This window comes from Triturus cristatus, chromosome 11, assembly GCF_964204655.1.
Source record: "Triturus cristatus chromosome 11, aTriCri1.1, whole genome shotgun sequence".
Classification (NCBI taxonomy): Eukaryota; Metazoa; Chordata; class Amphibia; order Caudata; family Salamandridae; genus Triturus; species Triturus cristatus.
This window is the reverse complement of record NC_140594.1, coordinates 817,708,108-817,728,890: the sequence shown is the minus strand read 5'-3', so window position 1 is coordinate 817,728,890 and position 20,783 is coordinate 817,708,108.

Here is a 20,783-nt window from a genome sequence, read left to right as displayed (position 1 = left end):
CCAAAAGTGATAATTCACATGCAATAATCATTTACAATAAAAAAATTAAACTTAAAATAATTACCATTTCTGACCATCTGGAGAAAGTTCGACAGGTCCCGGGTCATCGTTTTTCATCAGAAAATTGATTTTTTTGACTGTAGAAAAATTGATTCAAAATGTCACTTGGATTGTGCCTCAAGTTGAATAACTACTTTTTAAAGCCTCAATGTGACCAAAATTGCCATTTTTACAGACTTTTCCTCCTACTCAGAAGCTTCTATTTCGACCAATTTCAGGCATTAAAATGACTTTAAACACACTTATTGTTGTTCCAAAAGTGATAATTCACATGCAACAGTCATTTACAGTCAAAAAATTAAAAATTAAAAAATTAACATTTCTGACCATCTGGAGAAGGTTCGACAGGTCCCGGGTCATCGTTTTTCATCAGAAAATTGATTTTTTTGACTGTAGAAAAATTGATTCAAAATGTCACTTGGATTGTGCCTCATGTTGAATAACTACTTTTTAAAGCCTCGATGTGACCAAAATTGCCATTTTTACAGACTTTTTCTCCTACTCAGAAGCTTCTATTTCGACCAATTTCATGCATTAAAATGACTTTCAACACACTTATTTTTGTTCCAAAAGTGATAATTCACATGCAATATTCATTTACAGTCAAAAAATTAAAAATTAAAAAAATACCATTTCTGACCATCTGGAGAAAGTTCAACAGGTCCCGGGTCATCGTTTTTCATCAGAAAATTGATTTTTTTGACTGTAGAAAAATTGATTCAAAATGTCACTTGGATTGTGCCTCATGTTGAATAACTACTTTTTAAAGCCTCAATGTGACCAAAATTGCATTTTTACAGACTTTTTCGCCTACTCAGAAGCTTCTATTTCAACCAATTTCAGGCATTAAAACGACTCTAAACACACTTATTTTAGTTCCAAAAGTGATAATTCACATACAATAGTCATTTAAAGTCAAAAAACTTAAACATTAAAAAATTACCATTTCTGACCATCTGGAGAAGGTTCGACAGGTCCCAGGTCATCGTTTTTCATCAGAAATATTTTTTTTTGACTGTAGAAAAATTGATTCAAAATGTCACTTGGATTGTGCCTCATGTTGAATAACTACTTTTTAAAGCCTCAATGTGACCAAAATTGCCATTTTTACAGACTTTTTCGCCTACTCAGAAGCTTCTTTTTCAATCAATTTCAGGCATTAAAACGGCTCTAAACACACTTATTTTAGTTCCAAAAGTGATAATTCACTTACAATAGTCATTTACAGTCAAAAAACGTAAACATTAAAAAATTACCATTTCTGACCATCTGGAGAAGGTTCGACAGGTCATGGGTCATCGTTTTTCATCAGAAATTTTTTTTTTGACTGTAGAAAAATTGATTCAAAATGTCACTTGGATTGTGCCTCATGTTGAATAACTACTTTTTAAAGCCTCAATGTGACCAAAATTGCCATTTTTACAGACTTTTTCTCCTACTAAGAAGCTTCTATTTCGACCAATTTCAGGCATTAAAATGACTTTAAACACACTTATTTTTGTCCCAAAAGTGATAATTCACTTGCAATAGTCATTTACAGTCAAAAAATAAAAATTTAAAAATTAACATTTCTGACCATCTGGAGAAGGTTCGACAGGTCCCGGGTCATCGTTTTTCATCAGAAAATTGATTTTTTTTGACTGTAGAAAAATTGATTCAAAATGTCACTTGGATTGTGCCTCATGTTGAATAACTACTTTTTAGAGCCTCAATGTGACCAAAATTGCCATTTTTACAGACTTTTTCTCCTACTCAAAAGTTTCTATTTCGACCAATTTCAGGCATTAAAATGACTCTAAACACACTTATTTTTGTTCCAAAAGTGATAATTCACATGCAATAATCATTTACAGTCAAAAAATTAAACTTAGAAAAATTACCATTTCTGACCATCTGGAGAAGGTTCGACAGGTCATCAGAAAATTGATCTTTTTGACTGTAGAAAAATTGATTCAAAATGTCACTTGGATTGTGCCTCATGTTGAATAACTACTTTTTAAAGCCTCAATGTGACCAAAATTGCCATTTTTACAGACTTTTTCTCCTACTCAGAGGCTTCTATTTTGACCAATTTCTGGCATTAAAATGACTCTAAACACACTCATTTTTGTTCCAAAAGTGATAATTCACATGCAATAGTCATTTACAGTCAAAAAACTTAAACTTAAAAGAAATACCATTTCTGACCATCTGGAGAAAGTTCAACAGGCACCGGGTCATCGTTTTTCATCAGAAATTTGAATTTTTTTTGACTGTATAAAAATTGATTCAAAATGTCACTTAGATTGTGCCTCATGTTGAATAACTACTTATTAAAGCCTCAATGTGACCAAAATTGCCATTTTTACAGACTTTTTCTCCTACTCAGAGGCTTCTATTTTGACCAATTTCTGGCACTAAAATGACTCTAAACACACTTATTTTTGTTCCAAAAGTGATAATTCACATGCAATAATCATTTACAATAAAAAAATTAAACTTAAAATAATTACCATTTCTGACCATCTGGAGAAAGTTCGACAGGTCCCGGGTCATCGTTTTTCATCAGAAAATTGATTTTTTTGACTGTAGAAAAATTGATTCAAAATGTCACTTGGATTGTGCCTCATGTTGAATAACTACTTTTTAAAGCCTCAATGTGACCAAAATTGCCATTTTTACAGACTTTTCCTCCTACTCAGAAGCTTCTATTTCGACCAATTTCAGGCATTAAAATGACTTTAAACACACTTATTTTTGTTCCAAAAGTGATAATTCACATGCAACAGTCATTTACAGTCAAAAAATTAAAAATTAAAAAATTAACATTTCTGACCATCTGGAGAAGGTTCGACAGGTCCCGGGTCATCGTTTTTCATCAGAAAATTGATTTTTTTGACTGTAGAAAAATTGATTCAAAATGTCACTTGGATTGTGCCTCATGTTGAATAACTACTTTTTAAAGCCTCGATGTGACCAAAATTGCCATTTTTACAGACTTTTTCTCCTACTCAGAAGCTTCTATTTCGACCAATTTCATGCATTAAAATGACTTTCAACACACTTATTTTTGTTCCAAAAGTGATAATTCACATGCAATATTCATTTACAGTCAAAAAATTAAAAATTAAAAAAATACAATTTCTGACCATCTGGAGAAAGTTCAACAGGTCCCGGGTCATCGTTTTTCATCAGAAAATTGATTTTTTTGACTGTAGAAAAATTGATTCAAAATGTCACTTGGATTGTGCCTCATGTTGAATAACTACTTTTTAAAGCCTCAATGTGACCAAAATTGCATTTTTACAGACTTTTTCGCCTACTCAGAAGCTTCTATTTCAACCAATTTCAGGCATTAAAACGACTCTAAACACACTTATTTTAGTTCCAAAAGTGATAATTCACATACAATAGTCATTTAAAGTCAAAAAACTTAAACATTAAAAAATTACCATTTCTGACCATCTGGAGAAGGTTCGACAGGTCCCAGGTCATCGTTTTTCATCAGAAAATTGATTTTTTGACTGTAGAAAAATTGATTCAAAATGTCACGTGGATTGTGCCTCATGTTGAATAACTACTTTTTAAAGCCTCAATGTGACCAAAATTGCAATTTTTACAGACTTTTTCTCCTACTCAGAAGTTTCTATTTTGACCAATTTCAGGCTAAAATGACTTTAAACACACTTATTTTTGTTCCAAACGTGATAATTCACATGCAATAGTCATTTACAGTCAAAAAATTAAACATTAAAAAACCTACCATTTCTGAACATCTGGAGAAGGTTCGACAGGTCACGGGTCATCGTTTTTCATCAGAAAATTGATTTTTTGGACTGTAGAAAAATTGATTCAAAATTTCATTTGGATTGTGACTCATGTTAAATAACTACTTTTTAAAGCCTCAATGTGACCAAAATTGCCATTTTTGCAGACTTTTTCTCCTACTCAGAAGCTTCTATTTCAACCAATTTCAGACATTAAAATGACTCTAAACACACTTATTTTTGTTCCAAAAGTGATAATTCACATGCAATAGTCATTTACAGTCAAAAAAATAAAAAATACAAAATTACCATTTCTGACCATCTGGAGAAGGTTCGACAGGTCATCGTTTTTCATCAGAAAATTTATTTTTTTGACTGTAGAAAAATTGACTCAAAATGTCATTTGGATTGTGCCTCATGTTGAATAACTTCGTTTTAAAGCCTCAATGTGACCAAAATTGCCATTTTTGCAGGCTTTTTCTCCTACTCAGAAGCTTCTATTTCGACCAATTTCAGGCATTAAAATGACTCTAAACGCACTTATTTTTGTTCCAAAAGTGATAATTCACATGCAATAGTCATTCACAGTCAAAAAATTTAAAATGAAACAATTACCATTTCTGACCATCTGGAGAAGGTTCTACAGGTCATCGTTTTTCATCAGAAAATTTATTTTTTTGACTGTAGAAAAATTGACTCAAAATGTCATTTGGATTGTGCCTCATGTTGAATAACTACTTTTTAAAGCCTCAATGTGACCAAAATTGCCATTTTTACAGACTTTTTACTCCTACTCAGAAGGTTCTATTTCGACCAATTTCAGGCATTAAAATGACTTTAAACACACTTATTTTAGTTCCAAAAGTGATAATTCACATGCAAAAGTCATTTACAGTCAAAAAATTCAACATTAAAAAATTACCATTTCTGACAATCTGGAGAAAGTTCAACAGGTCACGGGTCATCGTTTTTCATCAGAAAATTTATTTTTTGGACTGTAGAAAAATTGACTCAAAATGTCATTTGGATTGTGCTTCATGTTGAATAACTACTTTTTAAAGCCTCAATGTGAACAAAATTGCCATTTTTACAGACTTTTTCTCCTACTCAGAAGCTTCTATTTTGACCAATATCAGGCATTAAAATGACTCTAAACACACTTATTTTAGTTCCAAAGGTGATAATTCACATGCAATATTCATTTACAGTCAAAAAACTGCAACATTAAAAAATTACCATTTCTGACAATCTGGAGAAAGTTCGACAGGTTACGGGTCATCGATTTTCATCAGAAAATTGATTTTTTTGGACTGTAGAAAAATTGACTCAAAATGTCATTTGGATTGTGCCTCATGTTGAATAACTACTTTTTAAAGCCTCAATGTGAACAAAATTGCCATTTTTACAGACTTTTTCTCCTACTCAGAAGCTTCTATTTCGACCAATTTCAGGCATTAAAATGACTCTAAACACACTTATTTTAGTTCCAAAAGTGATAATTCACATGCAATAGTAATTTACAGTAAAAAAATTCAACATTCAAAAATTACCATTTCTGACAATCTGGAGAAAGTTCGACAGGTCACGGGTCATCGTTTTTCATCAGAAAATTGATTTTTTGGACTGTAGAAAAATTGACTTAAAATGTCATTTGGATTGTGCCTCATGTTGAATAACTATTTTTTAAAGCCTCAATGTGAACAAAATTGCCATTTTTACAGACTTTTTCTCCTACTCAGAAGCTTCTATTTCTACCAATTTCAGGCATTAAAATGACTCTAAACACACTTATTTTTGTTCCAAAACTGATAATTCACAGGCAATAGCCATTTACAGTCAAAAAATTAAAAATTAAAAAATTACCATTTCTGACCATCTGGAGAAGGTTCGACAGGAAACGGGTCATCGTTTTTCATCAGAAAATTGATTTTTGGGACCGTAGAAAAATTGACTCAAAAAGTCATTTGGATTGTGCCTCATGTTGAATAACTACTTTTTAAAGCCTCAATGTGACCAAATTGCCATTTTTACAGACTTTTTCTCCTACTCAGAAGCTTCTATTTCAACCAATTTCAGACATTAAAATGACTCTAAACACACTTATTTTTGTTCCAAAAGTGATAATTCACATGCAATAGTCATTTACAGTCAAAAAAATAAAAAATACAAAATTACCATTTCTGACCATCTGGAGAAGGTTCGACAGGTCATCGTTTTTCATCAGAAAATTAATTTTTTTGACTGTAGAAAAATTGACTCAAAATGTCATTTGGATTGTGCCTCATGTTGAATAACTACTTTTTAAAGCCTCAATGTGACCAAAATTGCCATTTTTACAGACTTTTTCTCCTACTCAAAAGCTTCTATTTCGACCAATTTCAGGCATTAAAATGACTCTAAACACACTTATTTTTGTTCCAAAAGTGATAATTCACATGCAACAGTCATTTACAGTCAAAAAATTAAAAATTAAAAAATTAACATTTCTGACCATCTGGAGAAGGTTCGACAGGTCCCGGGTCATCGTTTTTCATCAGAAAATTGATTTTTTTGACTGTAGAAAAATTGATTCAAAATGTCACTTGGATTGTGCCTCATGTTGAATAACTACTTTTTAAAGCCTCGATGTGACCAAAATTGCCATTTTTACAGACTTTTTCTCCTACTCAGAAGCTTCTATTTCGACCAATTTCATGCATTAAAATGACTTTCAACACACTTATTTTTGTTCCAAAAGTGATAATTCACATGCAATATTCATTTACAGTCAAAAAATTAAAAATTAAAAAAATACCATTTCTGACCATCTGGAGAAAGTTCAACAGGTCCCGGGTCATCGTTTTTCATCAGAAAATTGATTTTTTTGACTGTAGAAAAATTGATTCAAAATGTCACTTGGATTGTGCCTCATGTTGAATAACTACTTTTTAAAGCCTCAATGTGACCAAAATTGCAATTTTCACAGACTTTTTCTCCTACTCAGAAGTTTCTATTTTGACCAATTTCAGGCTAAAATGACTTTAAACACACTTATTTTTGTTCCAAACGTGATAATTCACATGCAATAGTCATTTACAGTCAAAAAATTAAACATTAAAAAACCTACCATTTCTGAACATCTGGAGAAGGTTCGACAGGTCACGGGTCATCGTTTTTCATCAGAAAATTGATTTTTTGGACTGTAGAAAAATTGATTCAAAATTTCATTTGGATTGTGACTCATGTTAAATAACTACTTTTTAAAGCCTCAATGTGACCAAAATTGCCATTTTTGCAGACTTTTTCTCCTACTCAGAAGCTTCTATTTCGACCAATTTCAGGCATTAAAATGACTCTAAACGCACTTATTTTTGTTCCAAAAGTGATAATTCACATGCAATAGTCATTCACAGTCAAAAAATTTAAAATGAAACAATTACCATTTCTGACCATCTGGAGAAGGTTCTACAGGTCATCGTTTTTCATCAGAAAATTTATTTTTTTGACTGTAGAAAAATTGACTCAAAATGTCATTTGGATTGTGCCTCATGTTGAATAACTACTTTTTAAAGCCTCAATGTGACCAAAATTGCCATTTTTACAGACTTTTTACTCCTACTCAGAAGGTTCTATTTCGACCAATTTCAGGCATTAAAATGACTTTAAACACACTTATTTTAGTTCCAAAAGTGATAATTCACATGCAAAAGTGATTTACAGTCAAAAAATTCAACATTAAAAAATTACCATTTCTGACAATCTGGAGAAAGTTCAACAGGTCACGGGTCATCGTTTTTCATCAGAAAATTTATTTTTTGGACTGTAGAAAAATTGACTCAAAATGTCATTTGGATTGTGCCTCATGTTGAATAACTTCGTTTTAAAGCCTCAATGTGACCAAAATTGCCATTTTTGCAGGCTTTTTCTCCTACTCAGAAGCTTCTATTTCGACCAATTTCAGGCATTAAAATGACTCTAAACGCACTTATTTTTGTTCCAAAAGTGATAATTCACATGCAATAGTCATTCACAGTCAAAAAATTTAAAATGAAACAATTACCATTTCTGACCATCTGGAGAAGGTTCTACAGGTCATCGTTTTTCATCAGAAAATTTATTTTTTTGACTAGAAAAATTGACTCAAAATGTCATTTGGATTGTGCCTCATGTTGAATAACTACTTTTTAAAGCCTCAATGTGACCAAAATTGCCATTTTTACAGACTTTTTACTCCTACTCAGAAGGTTCTATTTCGACCAATTTCAGGCATTAAAATGACTTTAAACACACTTATTTTAGTTCCAAAAGTGATAATTCACATGCAAAAGTCATTTACAGTCAAAAAATTCAACATTAAAAAATTACCATTTCTGACAATCTGGAGAAAGTTCAACAGGTCACGGGTCATCGTTTTTCATCAGAAAATTTATTTTTTGGACTGTAGAAAAATTGACTCAAAATGTCATTTGGATTGTGCTTCATGTTGAATAACTACTTTTTAAAGCCTCAATGTGAACAAAATTGCCATTTTTACAGACTTTTTCTCCTACTCAGAAGCTTCTATTTTGACCAATATCAGGCATTAAAATGACTCTAAACACACTTATTTTAGTTCCAAAGGTGATAATTCACATGCAATATTCATTTACAGTCAAAAAACTGCAACATTAAAAAATTACCATTTCTGACAATCTGGAGAAAGTTCGACAGGTTACGGGTCATCGATTTTCATCAGAAAATTGATTTTTTTGGACTGTAGAAAAATTGACTCAAAATGTCATTTGGATTGTGCCTCATGTTGAATAACTACTTTTTAAAGCCTCAATGTGAACAAAATTGCCATTTTTACAGACTTTTTCTCCTACTCAGAAGCTTCTATTTCGACCAATTTCAGGCATTAAAATGACTCTAAACACACTTATTTTAGTTCCAAAAGTGATAATTCACATGCAATAGTAATTTACAGTAAAAAAATTCAACATTCAAAAATTACCATTTCTGACAATCTGGAGAAAGTTCGACAGGTCACGGGTCATCGTTTTTCATCAGAAAATTGATTTTTTGGACTGTAGAAAAATTGACTTAAAATGTCATTTGGATTGTGCCTCATGTTGAATAACTATTTTTTAAAGCCTCAATGTGAACAAAATTGCCATTTTTACAGACTTTTTCTCCTACTCAGAAGCTTCTATTTCTACCAATTTCAGGCATTAAAATGACTCTAAACACACTTATTTTTGTTCCAAAACTGATAATTCACAGGCAATAGCCATTTACAGTCAAAAAATTAAAAATTAAAAAATTACCATTTCTGACCATCTGGAGAAGGTTCGACAGGAAACGGGTCATCGTTTTTCATCAGAAAATTGATTTTTGGGACCGTAGAAAAATTGACTCAAAAAGTCATTTGGATTGTGCCTCATGTTGAATAACTACTTTTTAAAGCCTCAATGTGACCAAATTGCCATTTTTACAGACTTTTTCTCCTACTCAGAAGCTTCTATTTCAACCAATTTCAGACATTAAAATGACTCTAAACACACTTATTTTTGTTCCAAAAGTGATAATTCACATGCAATAGTCATTTACAGTCAAAAAAATAAAAAATACAAAATTACCATTTCTGACCACCTGGAGAAGGTTCGACAGGTCATCGTTTTTCATCAGAAAATTAATTTTTTTGACTGTAGAAAAATTGACTCAAAATGTCATTTGGATTGTGCCTCATGTTGAATAACTACTTTTTAAAGCCTCAATGTGACCAAAATTGCCATTTTTACAGACTTTTTCTCCTACTCAAAAGCTTCTATTTCGACCAATTTCAGGCATTAAAATGACTCTAAACACACTTATTTTTGTTCCAAAAGTGATAATTCACATGCAACAGTCATTTACAGTCAAAAAATTAAAAATTAAAAAATTAACATTTCTGACCATCTGGAGAAGGTTCGACAGGTCCCGGGTCATCGTTTTTCATCAGAAAATTGATTTTTTTGACTGTAGAAAAATTGATTCAAAATGTCACTTGGATTGTGCCTCATGTTGAATAACTACTTTTTAAAGCCTCGATGTGACCAAAATTGCCATTTTTACAGACTTTTTCTCCTACTCAGAAGCTTCTATTTCGACCAATTTCATGCATTAAAATGACTTTCAACACACTTATTTTTGTTCCAAAAGTGATAATTCACATGCAATATTCATTTACAGTCAAAAAATTAAAAATTAAAAAAATACCATTTCTGACCATCTGGAGAAAGTTCAACAGGTCCCGGGTCATCGTTTTTCATCAGAAAATTGATTTTTTTGACTGTAGAAAAATTGATTCAAAATGTCACTTGGATTGTGCCTCATGTTGAATAACTACTTTTTAAAGCCTCAATGTGACCAAAATTGCAATTTTCACAGACTTTTTCTCCTACTCAGAAGTTTCTATTTTGACCAATTTCAGGCTAAAATGACTTTAAACACACTTATTTTTGTTCCAAACGTGATAATTCACATGCAATAGTCATTTACAGTCAAAAAATTAAACATTAAAAAACCTACCATTTCTGAACATCTGGAGAAGGTTCGACAGGTCACGGGTCATCGTTTTTCATCAGAAAATTGATTTTTTGGACTGTAGAAAAATTGATTCAAAATTTCATTTGGATTGTGACTCATGTTAAATAACTACTTTTTAAAGCCTCAATGTGACCAAAATTGCCATTTTTGCAGACTTTTTCTCCTACTCAGAAGCTTCTATTTCGACCAATTTCAGGCATTAAAATGACTCTAAACGCACTTATTTTTGTTCCAAAAGTGATAATTCACATGCAATAGTCATTCACAGTCAAAAAATTTAAAATGAAACAATTACCATTTCTGACCATCTGGAGAAGGTTCTACAGGTCATCGTTTTTCATCAGAAAATTTATTTTTTTGACTGTAGAAAAATTGACTCAAAATGTCATTTGGATTGTGCCTCATGTTGAATAACTACTTTTTAAAGCCTCAATGTGACCAAAATTGCCATTTTTACAGACTTTTTACTCCTACTCAGAAGGTTCTATTTCGACCAATTTCAGGCATTAAAATGACTTTAAACACACCTATTTTAGTTCCAAAAGTGATAATTCACATGCAAAAGTGATTTACAGTCAAAAAATTCAACATTAAAAAATTACCATTTCTGACAATCTGGAGAAAGTTCAACAGGTCACGGGTCATCGTTTTTCATCAGAAAATTTATTTTTTGGACTGTAGAAAAATTGACTCAAAATGTCATTTGGATTGTGCTTCATGTTGAATAACTACTTTTTAAAGCCTCAATGTGAACAAAATTGCCATTTTTACAGACTTTTTCTCCTACTCAGAAGCTTCTATTTTGACCAATATCAGGCATTAAAATGACTCTAAACACACTTATTTTAGTTCCAAAGGTGATAATTCACATGCAATATTCATTTACAGTCAAAAAACTGCAACATTAAAAAATTACCATTTCTGACAATCTGGAGAAAGTTCGACAGGTTACGGGTCATCGATTTTCATCAGAAAATTGATTTTTTTGGACTGTAGAAAAATTGACTCAAAATGTCATTTGGATTGTGCCTCATGTTGAATAACTACTTTTTAAAGCCTCAATGTGAACAAAATTGCCATTTTTACAGACTTTTTCTCCTACTCAGAAGCTTCTATTTCGACCAATTTCAGGCATTAAAATGACTCTAAACACACTTATTTTAGTTCCAAAAGTGATAATTCACATGCAATAGTAATTTACAGTAAAAAAATTCAACATTCAAAAATTACCATTTCTGACAATCTGGAGAAAGTTCGACAGGTCACGGGTCATCGTTTTTCATCAGAAAATAGATTTTTTGGACTGTAGAAAAATTGACTTAAAATGTCATTTGGATTGTGCCTCATGTTGAATAACTATTTTTTAAAGCCTCAATGTGAACAAAATTGCCATTTTTACAGACTTTTTCTCCTACTCAGAAGCTTCTATTTCTACCAATTTCAGGCATTAAAATGACTCTAAACACACTTATTTTTGTTCCAAAACTGATAATTCACAGGCAATAGCCATTTACAGTCAAAAAATTAAAAATTAAAAAATTACCATTTCTGACCATCTGGAGAAGGTTCGACAGGAAACGGGTCATCGTTTTTCATCAGAAAATTGATTTTTGGGACCGTAGAAAAATTGACTCAAAAAGTCATTTGGATTGTGCCTCATGTTGAATAACTACTTTTTAAAGCCTCAATGTGACCAAATTGCCATTTTTACAGACTTTTTCTCCTACTCAGAAGCTTCTATTTCAACCAATTTCAGACATTAAAATGACTCTAAACACACTTATTTTTGTTCCAAAAGTGATAATTCACATGCAATAGTCATTTACAGTCAAAAAAATAAAAAATACAAAATTACCATTTCTGACCATCTGGAGAAGGTTCGACAGGTCATCGTTTTTCATCAGAAAATTAATTTTTTTGACTGTAGAAAAATTGACTCAAAATGTCATTTGGATTGTGCCTCATGTTGAATAACTACTTTTTAAAGCCTCAATGTGACCAAAATTGCCATTTTTGCAGGCTTTTTCTCCTACTCAGAAGCTTCTATTTCGACCAATTTCAGGCATTAAAATGACTCTAAACGCACTTATTTTTGTTCCAAAAGTGATAATTCACATGCAATAGTCATTCACAGTCAAAAAATTTTAAATGAAACAATTACCATTTCTGACCATCTGGAGAAGGTTCGACAGGTCATCGTTTTTCATCAGAAAATTTATTTTTTTGACTGTAGAAAAATTGACTCAAAATGTCATTTGGATTGTGCCTCATGTTGAATAACTACTTTTTAAAGCCTCAATGTGACCAAAATTGCCATTTTTACAGACTTTTTACTCCTACTCAGAAGATTCTATTTCGACCAATTTCAGGCATTAAAATGACTCTAAACACACTTATTTTAGTTCCAAAGGTGATAATTCACATGCAATATTCATTTACAGTCAAAAAACTGCAACATTAAAAAATTACCATTTCTGACAATCTGGAGAAAGTTCGACAGGTTACGGGTCATCGTTTTTCATCAGAAAATTGATTTTTTGGACTGTAGAAAAATTGACTCAAAATGTCATTTGGATTGTGCCTCATGTTGAATAACTACTTTTTAAAGCCTCAATGTGAACAAAATTGCCATTTTTACAGACTTTTTCTCCTACTCAGAAGCTTCTATTTCGACCAATTTCAGGCATTAAAATGACTCTAAACACACTTATTTTAGTTCCAAAAGTGATAATTCACATGCAATAGTAATTTACAGTAAAAAAATTCAACATTAAAAAATTACCATTTCTGACAATCTGGAGAAAGTTCGACAGGTCACGGGTCATCGTTTTTCATAGGAAAATTGATTTTTTGGACTGTAGAAAAATTGACTTAAAATGTCATTTGGATTGTGCCTCATGTTGAATAACTATTTTTTAAAGCCTCAATGTGAACAAAATTGCCATTTTTACAGACTTTTTCTCCTACTCAGAAGCTTCTATTTCTACCAATTTCAGGCATTAAAATGACTCTAAACACACTTATTTTTGTTCCAAAAGTGATAATTCACAGGCAATAGTCATTTACAGTCAAAAAATTAAAAATTAAAAAATTACCATTTCTGACCATCTGGACAAGGTTCGACAGGAAACGGGTCATCGTTTTTTCATCAGAAAATTGATTTTTGGGACCGTAGAAAAATTGACTCAAAAAGTCATTTGGATTGTGCCTCATGTTGAATAACTACTTTTTAAAGCCTCAATGTGACCAAATTGCCATTTTTACAGACTTTTTCTCCTACTCATAAGCTTCTATTTTGTCCAATTTCAGGCATTAAAATGACTTTAAACACACTTATTTTTATTCCAAAAGTGATAATTCACATGCAATAGTCATTTACAGTCAAAAAATTAAAAATTAAAAAAATACCAATTCTGACCATCTGGAGAAAGTTCAACAGGTCCCGGGTCATCGTTTTTCATCAGAAAATTTATTTTTTTGACTGTAGAAAAATTGATTCAAAATGTCACTTGGATTGTGCCTCATGTTGAATATCTACTTTTTAAAGCCTCAATGTGACCAAAATTGCCATTTTTGCAGACTTTTTCTCCCACTCAGAAGCTTCTATTGCGACCAATTTCAGCCATTAAAATGACTCTAAACACACTTATTTTTGTTCCAAAAGTGATAATTCACATGCAATAGTCATTTACAGTCAAAAACATTAAACATTCAAAAATTACCATTTCTGACCATCTGGAGAAAGTTCGACAGGTCCCGGGTCATCGTTTTTCATCAGAAAATTGATTTTTTTGACTGTAGAAAAATTGATTCAAAATGTCACTTGGATTGTGCCTCATGTTGAATAACTACTTTTTAAAGCCTCAATGTGACCAAAATTGCCATTTTTACAGACTTTTCCTCCTACTCAGAAGCTTCTATTTCGACCAATTTCAGGCATTAAAATGACTTTAAACACACTTATTTTTGTTCCAAAAGTGATAATTCACATGCAACAGTCATTTACAGTCAAAAAATTAAAAATTAAAAAATTAACATTTCTGACCATCTGGAGAAGGTTCGACAGGTCCCGGGTCATTGTTTTTCATCAGAAAATTGATTTTTTTGACTGTAGAAAAATTGATTCAAAATGTCACTTGGATTGTGCCTCATGTTGAATAACTACTTTTTAAAGCCTCGATGTGACCAAAATTGCCATTTTTACAGACTTTTTCTCCTACTCAGAAGCTTCTATTTCGACCAATTTCATGCATTAAAATGACTTTAAACACACTTATTTTTGTTCCAAAAGTGATAATTCACATGCAATATTCATTTACAGTCAAAAAATTAAAAATTAAAAAAATACCATTTCTGACCATCTGGAGAAAGTTCAACAGGTCCCGGGTCATCGTTTTTCATCAGAAAATTGATTTTTTTGACTGTAGAAAAATTGATTCAAAATGTCACTTGGATTGTGCCTCATGTTGAATAACTACTTTTTAAAGCCTCAATGTGACCAAAATTGCCATTTTTACAGACTTTTTCGCCTACTCAGAAGCTTCTATTTCAACCAATTTCAGGCATTAAAACGACTCTAAACACACTTATTTTAGTTCCAAAAGTGATAATTCACATACAATAGTCATTTAAAGTCAAAAAACTTAAACATTAAAAAATTACCATTTCTGACCATCTGGAGAAGGTTCGACAGGTCCCAGGTCATCGTTTTTCATCAGAAAATTGATTTTTTTGACTGTAGAAAAATTGATTCAAAATGTCACGTGGATTGTGCCTCATGTTGAATAACTACTTTTTAAAGCCTCAATGTGACCAAAATTGCAATTTTTACAGACTTTTTCTCCTACTCAGAAGTTTCTATTTTGACCAATTTCAGGCTAAAATGACTTTAAACACACTTATTTTTGTTCCAAACGTGATAATTCACATGCAATAGTCATTTACAGTCAAAAAATTAAACATTAAAAAACCTACCATTTCTGAACATCTGGAGAAGGTTCGACAGGTCCCAGGTCATCGTTTTTCATCAGAAAATTGATTTTTTGGACTGTAGAAAAATTGATTCAAAATTTCATTTGGATTGTGACTCATGTTAAATAACTACTTTTTAAAGCCTCAATGTGACCAAAATTGCCATTTTTGCAGACTTTTTCTCCTACTCAGAAGCTTCTATTTCAACCAATTTCAGACATTAAAATGACTCTAAACACACTTATTTTTGTTCCAAAAGTGATAATTCACATGCAATAGTCATTTACAGTCAAAAAAATAAAAAATACAAAATTACCATTTCTGACCATCTGGAGAAGGTTCGACAGGTCATCGTTTTTCATCAGAAAATTTATTTTTTTGACTGTAGAAAAATTGACTCAAAATGTCATTTGGATTGTGCCTCATGTTGAAGAACTTCGTTTTAAAGCCTCAATGTGACAAAAATTGCCATTTTTGCAGGCTTTTTCTCCTACTCAGAAGCTTCTATTTCGACCAATTTCAGGCATTAAAATGACTCTAAACGCAATTATTTTTGTTCCAAAAGTGATAATTCACATGCAATAGTCATTCACAGTCAAAAAATTTAAAATGAAACAATTACCATTTCTGACCATCTGGAGAAGGTTCTACAGGTCATCGTTTTTCATCAGAAAATTTATTTTTTTGACTGTAGAAAAATTGACTCAAAATGTCATTTGGATTGTGCCTCATGTTGAATAACTACTTTTTAAAGCCTCAATGTGACCAAAATTGCCATTTTTACAGACTTTTTACTCCTACTCAGAAGGTTCTAGTTCGACCAATTTCAGGCATTAAAATGACTTTAAACACACTTATTTTAGTTCCAAAAGTGATAATTCACATGCAAAAGTCATTTACAGTCAAAAAATTCAACATTAAAAAATTACCATTTCTGACAATCTGGAGAAAGTTCAACAGGTCACGGGTCATCGTTTTTCATCAGAAAATTTATTTTTTGGACTGTAGAAAAATTGACTCAAAATGTCATTTGGATTGTGCTTCATGTTGAATAACTACTTTTTAAAGCCTCAATGTGAACAAAATTGCCATTTTTACAGACTTTTTCTCCTACTCAGAAGCTTCTATTTTGACCAATATCAGGCATTAAAATGACTCTAAACACACTTATTTTAGTTGAAAAGGTGATAATTCACATGCAATATTCATTTACAGTCAAAAAACTGCAACATTAAAAAATTACCATTTCTGACAATCTGGAGAAAGTTCGACAGATTACGGGTCATCGATTTTCATCAGAAAATTGATTTTTTTGGACTGTAGAAAAATTGACTCAAAATGTCATTTGGATTGTGCCTCATGTTGAATAACTACTTTTTAAAGCCTCAATGTGAACAAAATTGCCATTTTTACAGACTTTTTCTCCTACTCAGAAGCTTCTATTTCGACCAATTTCAGGCATTAAAATGACTCTAAACACACTTATTTTAGTTCCAAAAGTGATAATTCACATGCAATAGTAATTTACAGAAAAAAATTCAACATTCAAAAATTACCATTTCTGACAATCTGGAGAAAGTTCGACAGGTCACGGGTCATCGTTTTTCATCAGAAAATTGATTTTTTGGACTGTAGAAAAATTGACTTAAAATGTCATTTGGATTGTGCCTCATGTTGAATAACTATTTTTTAAAGCCTCAATGTGAACAAAATTGCCATTTTTACAGACTTTTTCTCCTACTCAGAAGCTTCTATTTCTACCAATTTCAGGCATTAAAATGACTCTAAACACACTTATTTTTGTTCCAAAAGTGATAATTCACAGGCAATAGCCATTTACAGTCAAAAAATTAAAAATTAAAAAATTACCATTTCTGACCATCTGGAGAAGGTTCAACAGGAAACGGGTCATCGTTTTTCATCAGAAAATTGATTTTTGGGACCGTAGAAAAATTGACTCAAAAAGTCATTTGGATTGTGCCTCATGTTGAATAACTACTTTTTAAAGCCTCAATGTGACCAAATTGCCATTTTTACAGACTTTTTCTCCTACTCAGAAGCTTCTATTTCGACCAATTTCAGGCATTAAAATGACTCTAAACGCACTTATTTTTGTTCCAAAAGTGATAATTCACATGCAATAGTCATTCACAGTCAAAAAATTTAAAATGAAACAATTACCATTTCTGACCATCTGGAGAAGGTTCGACAGGTCATCGTTTTTCATCAGAAAATTTATTTTTTTGACTGTAGAAAAATTGACTCAAAATGTCATTTGGATTGTGCCTCATGTTGAATAACTACTTTTTAAAGCCTCAATGTGACCAAAATTGCCATTTTTACAGACTTTTTACTCCTACTCAGAAGATTCTATTTCGACCAATTTCAGGCATTAAAATGACTTTAAACACACTTATTTTAGTTCCAAAAGTGATAATTCACATGCAAAAGTCATTTACAGTCAACAAATTCAACATTAAAAAATTACCATATCTGACAATCTGGAGAAAGTTCAACAGGTCACGGGTCATCGTTTTTCATCAGAAAATTGATTTTTTGGACTGTAGAAAAATTGACTCAAAATGTCATTTGGATTGTGCTTCATGTTGAATAACTACTTTTTAAAGCCTCAATGTGACCAAAATTGCCATTTTTACAGACTTTTTCTACTACTCAGAAGCTTCTATTTCGACCAATATCAGGCATTAAAATGACTCTAAACACACTTATTTTAGTTCCAAAGGTGATAATTCACATGCAATATTCATTTACAGTCAAAAAACTGCAACATTAAAAAATTACCATTTCTGACAATCTGGAGAAAGTTCGACAGGTTACGGGTCATCGTTTTTCATCAGAAAATTGATTTTTTGGACTGTAGAAAAATTGACTCAAAATGTCATTTGGATTGTGCCTCATGTTGAATAACTACTTTTTAAAGCCTCAATGTGAACAAAATTGCCATTTTTACAGACTTTTTCTCCTACTCAGAAGCTTCTATTTCGACCAATTTCAGGCATTAAAATGACTCTAAACACACTTATTTTAGTTCCAAAAGTGATAATTCACATGCAATAGTAATTTACAGTAAAAAAATTCAACATTAAAAAATTACTATTTCTGACAATCTGGAGAAAGTTCGACAGGTCACGGGTCATCGTTTTTCATAGGAAAATAGATTTTTTGGACTGTAGAAAAATTGACTTAAAATGTCATTTGGATTGTGCCTCATGCTGAATAACTATTTTTTAAAGCCTCAATGTGAACAAAATTGCCATTTTTACAGACTTTTTCTCCTACTCAGAAGCTTCTATTTCTACCAATTTCAGGCATTAAAATGACTCTAAACACACTTATTTTTGTTCCAAAAGTGATAATTCACAGGCAATAGTCATTTACAGTCAAAAAATTAAAAATTAAAAAATTACCATTTCTGACCATCTGGACAAGGTTCGACAGGAAACGGGTCATCGTTTTTTCATCAGAAAATTGATTTTTGGGACCGTAGAAAAATTGACTCAAAAAGTCATTTGGATTGTGCCTCATGTTGAATAACTACTTTTTAAAGCCTCAATGTGACCAAATTGCCATTTTTACAGACTTTTTCTCCTACTCATAAGCTTCTATTTTGTCCAATTTCAGGCATTAAAATGACTTTAAACACACTTATTTGTATTCCAAAAGTGATAATTCACATGCAATAGTCATTTACAGTCAAAAAATTAAAAATTAAAAAAATACCAATTCTGACCATCTGGAGAAAGTTCAACAGGTCCCGGGTCATCGTTTTTCATCAGAAAATTTATTTTTTTGACTGTAGAAAAGTTGATCCAAAATGTCACTTGGATTGTGCCTCATGTTGAATATCTACTTTTTAAAGCCTCAATGTGACCAAAATTGCCATTTTTGCAGACTTTTTCTCCCACTCAGAAGCTTCTATTGCGACCAATTTCAGCCATTAAAATGACTCTAAACACACTTATTTTTGTTCCAAAAGTGATAATTCACATGCAATAGTCATTTACAGTCAAAAACATTAAACATTCAAAAATTACCATTTCTGACCATCTGGAGAAAGTTCGACAGGTCCCGGGTCATCGTTTTTCATCAGAAAATTGATTTTTTTGACTGTAGAAAAATTGATTCAAAATGTCACTTGGATTGTGCCTCATGTTGAATAACTACTTTTTAAAGCCTCAATGTGACCAAAATTGCCATTTTTACAGACTTTTCCTCCTACTCAGAAGCTTCTATTTCGACCAATTTCAGGCATTAAAATTACTTTAAACACACTTATTTTTGTTCCAAAAGTGATAATTCACATGCAAGTCATTTACAGTCAAAAAATTAAAAATTAAAAAATTAACATTTCTGACCATCTGGAGAAGGTTCGACAGGTCCCGGGTCATCGTTTTTCATCAGAAAATTGATTTTTTTGACTGTAGAAAAATTGATTCAAAATGTCACTTGGATTGTGCCTCATGTTGAATAACTACTTTTTAGAGCCTCAATGTGACCAAAATTGCCATTTTTACAGACTTTTTCTCCTACTCAGAAGCTTCTATTTGGACCAATTTCAGGCATTAAAATGACTCTAAACACACGTATTTTTGTTCCAAAAGTGATAATTCACATGCAATAATCATTTACAGTCAAAAAATTAAACTCAGAAAAATTACCATTTCTGACAATCTGGAGAAGGTTCGACAGGTCCCGGGTCATCGTTTTTCATCAGAAAATTGATTTTTTTGACTGTAGAAAAATTGATTCAAAATGTCACTTGGATTGTGCCTCATGTTGAATAACTACTTTTTAAAGACTCAATGTGACCAAAATTGCCATTTTTACAGACTTTTTCTCCTACTCAGAAGCTTCTATTTCAGGCATTAAAATGACTTTAAACACACTTATTTGTGTTCCAAAAGTGATAATTCACATGCAATAGTCATTTACAGTCAAAAAATCAAAAATAAAAAAAAATAAAAATTCTGACAATGCGGAGACAGTTCAACAGGTCCCGGGTCATCGTTTTTCATCAGAAAATTGATTTTTTGGACTGTAGAAAAATTGATTCAAAATTTCACTTGGATTGTGCCTCAAGTGAATAACTACTTTTTAAAGACTCAATGTGACCAAAATTGCCATTTTTACAGACTTTTTCTCCTACTCAAGCTTCTATTTCAGGCATTAAAATGACTCTAAACACACCTATTTTTGTTCCAAAAGTGATAATTCACATGCAATAGTCATTTACAGTCAAAAAATAAACAATTACAAAATGTACATTTCTGACCATCTGGAGAAGGTTCGACAGGTCCCGGGTCATCGTTTTTCATTAGAAAATTGATTTTTTTGACTGTAGAAAAATTGATTCAAAATGTCACTTGGATTGTGCCTCATGTTAATTAACTACTTTTTAAAGCCTCAATGTGACCAAAATTGCCATTTTTACAGACTTTT